Here is a 6,000-nt window from a genome sequence, read left to right on the forward strand (position 1 = left end):
CGTTGGCCTCGGGTGTAATCGTATGAAACTTGGGTGGACATGCTGGTAAAATTCCGCCCTGTGTGTTCTTCTCATGGCTGACTTTTCCATCAAACCTTTCATTGTCAGTAAACTGAGATACATCAAATCTCCCTCAGAAGTCATGAACATAGATCATAAAGAAGCTACGCAGCACTCAAGTTATCCACTAGTTACAGCCTCAAGTCTAGAAGATGATTGAAGCAGAATCCTTGAATATCTTTAAGGCAGAGCCAGATAGATTCTTAATATGCAAAGGTGGGTGTGTGAAAGGTTAACAGGTACAGGTATGAATGGGAAGCTGAGGTTAAAATCACATCAGCCGTGATCTTATTGAATGGTGCAGGCTCGCGGGGCCGAGTGGCCAACCCCAATTCCCATTATTCCGAGTCTCGTGACCACGTGACCAAGGTGGCGCCGGGGCAAGGTAACTTCTTGCAAGCTGTGCCCAGCGTACCTTCTAATTCTATCTTTTACTCTCGTTCTATGCTTCCCTAAAACTTCATTCTAACTCTTTTAAACTCTCTAACAATGCTTGCATTAAGTTGATCTTTCTCTACACCCTAGCTATGACTGTAACACTACATTCTGCACTCTTTCGTTTCCTTCTCTATGAAAGGTATGTTTTGTCTGTATAGCGCGCAAGAAACAATACTTTTCACTGTCTGTTAATACATGTGACAATAATAAATCTAATCTAATCTCTGTTTCTGCCCATTGACCAAACCTCAATTCACGGTAGTAATTTCCCTAATCCCAGGAGCCCCAATTTTGTGTAATAACCTCTTGTGTGACACCTTATTGAATACTTTATGAAAACCCAAATACATTACGTCGAATAGTTTCCCTTCACCTACCCTGCTAGTTTCAACCTCACAAAATGCTAACAGATCTGTCAAACACAATATTGCTTCTAGAAATCAGTGTTCACTTGGCCTCACCATTTGATTTGCTAAGTGCTCTGTTACCACATCCCGAATAATAGACTCGAGCATTTTGCCTACAGCTGATGTCGGGCTAGCTGTCCGATAGTTCTGTTTTCTCTTACCCTTTCTTAAAGAGCAGGTTATATTTGCACCTTCCAGTCCACCAGGGGCCAATCTAGAATCTAAGGAATTGTGAAAGATCAAAGCCAGATTATCCATTATCCCTAAAGTTACCTCTTTCAGAACCCTGTGGGGGTAGGTGAATAGGTTCAGGGATTTAGCCGCTTTTAGCCCCATTAATGTCTCCAGTACTGTTTCTTTACTAATGCTAATTTCTTTTAAGTTCCTCATTCTTGCCAAGACACTTCCCTATTCTTTCTGGAATATTTTTGTGTCTGACACCATGAATACAGATACAGTGCATGTGTTTAATATCTTTGCTATTTTATTAATCTCCATTATATTCTGTGTATACAGTAAGGGATCCACATTTACCTTCTCTAATTGTTTCCTTTAGACGCTCATGTACCAGTTTTAACAATCTGCTTTTATGTCTATTTCTAATTTATTTTTTATCAATGTCCTTATTGCCTTTTATTGGGTTTTAAAATCTTCACAGTCCTCAGTCAGGCTTATTCCCTTTTGGCAGCAGTTTAAACCTCTCCCTTTAATCTAATATTATTTTGAACTTCTCTTGTTCACCACAGTTGGATCACTTTTCCCACAGGTGTTTATTTTTATTCTTTAAGTGAATTACAAGTTTGGAATCAATCTCTAAAGTATTTACCGTTGCTATTTACTGTCATATATTTTATCCTAGTTTCTATTTTCTTCGCCAACTCTCTCCTGAGAGCTGCACAGTTTGCTTTGCTCAGATTGAAGAACTTACCTAAACTTAACTAAATCACTCGCAAACTCAATGTAAAATTCTCTCATGTTATGATCACTCTTCCCCAAAAGACTCCTCTATCACACGGTTGTTAATTAACTCCATCTCATTGCATAATACTGGTGGAAGGCAACCACATCACTGATCAGTATCTTGGCATACTGGTCAAGAAAAATTATCTTGTACGCATTCCATGAACTTGGCCAGCACTTTATAACTGAAAATTTGCTTTACCCAATTTAAAAGAAGATTAAATTCAGCCCCCTCCCCGCAAAAAAAAATCCTTGTTACATGAATTTCTAATGTTTGGATGTATTCTCTGCCTGACATTCTAACTACTGTTAGGGGACCTAGAACCAGTGGTTTTTTATGATCCTTGGGTCCTCCCAAACTGATTCTATTCTTTGATCATCCAGGCTAAGATCCTTCCTATTGTAGTTTTTATTTGTTGTTCATGGGATGTGGGTGTTGCTGGCTGGGCCACCCCTGAGGGTGGTTAAGAGTCAACCTCATTGCTGTGGATCTGGAGTCACATGTAGACCCAGTGATTGGATAGAGTCATTGAGTGTATTTAAGGCAGAGATAGATAGGTTCTTGATTTGCAAGGGGATCAAAGGTTCAGGGGAAAAGGTGGGAGGATGGGGGTGAGAAACCTTTCAGCCATGATTGAATGATGGAGCAGATTTGATGGGCCCAATTGGCCTAATTCTGCTCCTATATCTTATGGTTGTTGATCCCAGCCTGGTTTAATTGGAGTCTATCCCATAGGAACAGCTCCCTCTTTCCCCGAGCCCTGGTGCCAGTAACCCTTGCCTCCCACATCATTCTTCCAGCATTGAAATCCCTGCACCAACGGGTATGTGATTCAGGTAACAATCCAGAGAACCTTCGAGGTTCTGTATTTTAACTTGAAGCCCAACTCCTCAAATTCCTTCAACGGGACATAATTCCCAGATCTACCTGACATTCTGCCCCTCCCACTTCAAGTTCAAATCCAGCCACAAGATGTCCCTAACCGTGGCACCAACACATAACTTTCAGAACTCCCAGCCACAAAGAACAAAGAACAGTACAGCACAGGAATAGGCCCTTTGGCCCACCAAGTCTATACTGACACAGATGCCTCCCAAATTTAATATTTTCTTGCCTCTACCTGGTCCATATCCCTCACTATCGGCTACTCCCCTAATTTTTGTATCATCTGCAAATTTACTAATCAGACCACCTGCATTTTTCTCCAAATCATTTATATCTATTACAAACAGCAGAGGCTCCAGCACTGACCCTTGTGGAACACCGCTTGTCACAGACCTCCAGTTAGAAAAGTACCCTTCCACTGCTACTCTCTGCTTTCTATGCCCAAGCCAGTTTTGTATCCATCTTACCAGCTCACCTCAGATCCCATATGACTTCACCTTCTGTATCAGCCTGCCATGAGGAACCTTATCGAAGGTTTTACTGAAGTCCATGCATACAGCATCCACTGCCCTGCTCTGGTCAATGTTTCTTGTCACTTCCTCAAAGAACGCAATCAAGTTTGTGAGACACGACCCCCCCTTTCACAAAACCATGCTGCCTATCGCTGATAAGCATATTCTCTTCCAGATGTGAGTACATCCTGTCCCTAAGAATCTTCTCCAATAATTTCCCCACCACTGATGTAAGGCTCACAGGCTGTAATTTCCCAGATTCTCTCTTCTGCCCTTCTTAAACAGAGAAACAATGTTAGCTACTCTCCAATCCTCCGGTACCTCACCCGTGGCTAAAGAGGATACAAAGATTTTGGCCAAGGCCTCAGCAATCACAGATCTCCCTAGTGACACTGACTCCTATTCCTACATTTCTTTTCATTGCACCCCCCCCCCCAACTCTCAAATGGCCTCCTGTGCCAGGATGCTGAGACCAGTTTGCTTCACCTGAGACTTTGTCCTCCTCCAGTTCAGCCCCTTCCTCCCCAGCCTGCGCAGTAGTCAGTCTCACCTCCCTGTCCCTGACCACAGTAAGAGGTCTCACAACACCAGGTTAAAGTCCAACAGGTTTATTTGGTAGCAAAATCCACTAGCTTTTGGAGCGCTGCTCCTTCGTCAGGTGAGTGGGAGTTCTGTTCACAAACAGGGCATATAAACACACAAACTCAATTTACAAAATAATGTTGGAATGCGAGTCTTTACAGGTAATCAAGTCTTAAAAGTACAGACAATGTGAGTGGAGAGTGGCTTAACCCTCTCTCCACTCACATTGTCTCTACCTTTAAGACTTGATTAGCTGTAAAGACTCGCATTCCAACCATTATTCTGTAAATTGAGTTTGTGTCTTTATATGCCCTGTTTGTGAACTGAAATCCCACTTACCTGATGAAGGAGCAGCGCTCCGAAAGCTAGTGGCTTTTGCTACCAAATAAACCTGTTGGACTTTAACCTGGTGTTGTGAGACTCCTTACTGTGTTTACCCCAGTCCAACGCTGGCATCGCCACATCCTGACCACTGGGCCAAGGGTACCACAGTGACTGCACTCCCTGAAGGTGCTGGGGTGTTGACCAGTTCAGAAGAGCTATTTCTTCAAAGTGACTTTCAGAGTTTTGAAGAAGTTAGATCAGCTGTAACCCGCAACCAATCTGCTGCCGAGTCCCAGGAATGTCAATGAAAATTAAATTAACTTTGCTGTAAACTGGCAGACGGCGTGTGGGGTGGGGTGGGGTGGGGGGGGGGGGGGGGAGTGATTCATTTAGTTCATCTGCTACTTGTTGTGGGATTAGAGTCAGGGACCCAACAACAACCTCTGGAGGTCCCTGCCTTTGACTCACTTGCCAGATGTGAGTTATGGGGAGGGGAGAGGGAGGGTATAGAGGGTCATGGGGGGGGGGGGGAATTATAAATAGTCCATGGGGGGAATTAGGGGTGTGTGAGCAGCGGGAGATGAAACAACATGAGGGTAACTTGTTTCTCCACATTCTGCTGTCTGACTTGCTGCTCATTGTCCAATTCCTTGCCATCTCGGTCTTTACTGTGAGTCAGGCGGATCTGCCTCGGTTTTAAATCTCCCTCCGGGGGTATTTATCTACTCTGAGAGTTTGACCTCAATCTTACAAAACAGTGGAGGACAACATTGCGGACAGGCTGAGAATGAAGGTTGCAGCTCCTGGTTACACTGTAGCGGGGCTGGTTACTCTGCGCCATGTAACCAGTTGTTTTGGTTACATTGTAACCCGGGAGTAGCAGCTTCTCTCTGGATCCCCTTCACTCTCAGCAGCTCTCACTTACCCGCTGAAGGTCAGCACTCGGCTCCCCTGTGCACTGAGCTGTTTGGCGGCTGCAGTTTGGATTCCAGTTCCCTCCCCGCCAGGGAAAGTGGCTTTTACTGAAACTGACGCAATCTTTCCCCTTGCAGCTGATCCGAGTCAGTTTCAGAGAGCTGCTGTCACCCAGCCTGAAACACAGGCTGCTGGGGATTGTAGTCCACACTGCCATCACTGTGTACACACTGCCAAACTGCACTGTGCACACTGACAGCTAGAGAACTGTCAACACACTCCAACACAGCAAGAGCACTGTAAACACACTGACAAACACAGCACTGTAAACACACTGACAAACACAGCACTGTAAACACACTGACAAATACAGCACTGTAAACACACTGACAAACACAGCACTGTAAACACACTGACAAATACAGCACTGTAAACACACTGACAAACACAGCACTGTAAACACACTGACAAACACAGCACTGTAAACACACTGACAAATACAGCACTGTAAACACACTGACAAACACAGCACTGTAAACACACTGACAAATACAGCACTGTAAACACACTGACAAACACAGCACTGTAAACACACTGACAAATACAGCACTGTAAACACACTGACAAACACAGGACTGTAAACACACTGACAAACACAGCACTGTAAACACACTGACAGCTAGAGAACTGTCAACACACTCCAACACAGCAAGAGCGCTGTAAACACACTGACAACACACACACTGACAAATACAGGACTGTAAACACACTGACAAACACAGCACTCTAAACACACTGACAAACACAGGACTGTAAACACACTGACAAACACAGCACTGTAAACACACTGACAAATACACGCTGACAAATACAGCACTGTAAACACACTGACAAACACAGGACTGTAAACACACTG

At 44.1% G+C, this 6,000-nt stretch overlaps 1 protein-coding gene across 4 annotated transcripts in view; it reads right to left on the minus strand.

Moving 5' to 3' along the window:
* The window catches only part of tfeb (transcription factor EB), a 250,656-nt gene extending 245,433 nt beyond the window's left edge, over positions 1 to 5,223 (minus strand). For 2 of the 4 annotated variants that reach the window (XM_078241976.1, XM_078241977.1), the window contains exon 1: positions 5,095 to 5,204. The gene's annotated coding sequence lies outside the window, so the exon portion shown is untranslated. Of the gene's footprint in view, positions 1 to 5,094 lie in introns of all 4 variants that reach the window. The other 2 variants (XM_078241978.1, XM_078241975.1) reach the window with 2 other exon arrangements.
* Positions 5,224 to 6,000: the final 777 nt, after the last annotated feature.

Source organism: Mustelus asterias, chromosome 25 (assembly GCF_964213995.1).
Source record: "Mustelus asterias chromosome 25, sMusAst1.hap1.1, whole genome shotgun sequence".
NCBI classification, from domain to species: Eukaryota; Metazoa; Chordata; class Chondrichthyes; order Carcharhiniformes; family Triakidae; genus Mustelus; species Mustelus asterias.